This window comes from Hypanus sabinus, chromosome 16 (assembly GCF_030144855.1).
Source record: "Hypanus sabinus isolate sHypSab1 chromosome 16, sHypSab1.hap1, whole genome shotgun sequence".
Taxonomy (NCBI): domain Eukaryota; kingdom Metazoa; phylum Chordata; class Chondrichthyes; order Myliobatiformes; family Dasyatidae; genus Hypanus; species Hypanus sabinus.
The window spans coordinates 12,969,093-12,970,185 of record NC_082721.1 but is presented as its reverse complement, the minus strand read 5'-3'; the positions used below and the strand labels follow the sequence as shown (position 1 = coordinate 12,970,185).

General features: G+C 43.5%; 1 non-coding gene across 1 annotated transcript; it reads left to right on the top strand.

Annotated features, from left to right (window-relative positions):
* The first annotated feature begins 784 nt into the window (after positions 1-784).
* Positions 785-891, top strand: LOC132406598 (U6 spliceosomal RNA). The gene has a single exon (XR_009516203.1). It is a non-coding gene; the product is annotated as a U6 spliceosomal RNA (small nuclear RNA).
* Positions 892-1,093: the final 202 nt, after the last annotated feature.

The following is a 1,093-nucleotide window of genomic DNA, read 5'->3' as shown; positions in this document are numbered from 1 at the left end:
AGCACCACTCACAAGAACCCCAGAAAGCTAAGAGACACTTATCAGGGTATTGTAATCAAATTAGTTTATTTTCATCTCCAAAGATTCAAAGTACATTTATTATCAGAGTATGTATGCAGTATTTAACTTTGAGTTTCGTCTTACCACAGACAGCCATGAAACAAAGAAAAACATGGAAGCTGTTCAGAAAAACATCAACCCCCCCTCCCCCGTCACACACAAACACACACACACACACACACAGAGCAAATCATGCAAATGGCAACAAAGAAAAGGATTATAAAAAGAAAATATAAAACACTGAATATAAAACATACAAACAGAAGGAGTCCAAGTATATTCAGTTCAGCTCAGTTGGTTACTTGGAATCTTTGAAATGTGTTACTGGTGTTAATAACCAACACAACCTAAGGATGTGTTGTGGGCAGCCCACAAGTGTTTCCACACGTTCTGGCGCCAACTTAGCATGCCCACAATGCTCAGCAGAACAACACAAACAGCAACACCCTGACCCTTTTGCTTTTGTAACCAACAGAATCTCAGGGTAAACTGGGGGCAGTCCACAAGTGACACCACACATTCAGGCATCAACGTAACAACTCCACAGTGCTTGGCAGGACAACACAGGCAGCAACAACATCAACTGAGCTGCAGGAACAAAACAACAACAGCAAAACAAGCCCCATTCCTCCCTCCCACTCACCCACCCACCCACAACGTGGTGTGAACTATAGCACACCAAGCTAAGTTTGTGCAAAAGGAAGTTCAAAGGTAACTGTTTCAGGTGCTCGCTTCGGCAGCACATATACTAAAATTGGAACGATACAGAGAAGATTAGCATGGCCCCTGCGCAAGGATGACACGCAAATTTTTTAATAAAAAAAAAGGTAACTGTTACAGAAAAGTTAATAATCGTGCTTTAAGTAATGCCTTAGTCCTTTGGGTCCATTTATGTCATGGAACAGATTCGAGCTAGATTCATCCCCGGCAGGCCACGAACCAAAGGAACTGACCCTCCAGATCCAGAAGTCAGTCAGTGAGGACTTTGTTATCAGACAGCAGGTTGCTGAAGGGCCGGCCAGGATGCCCCCTG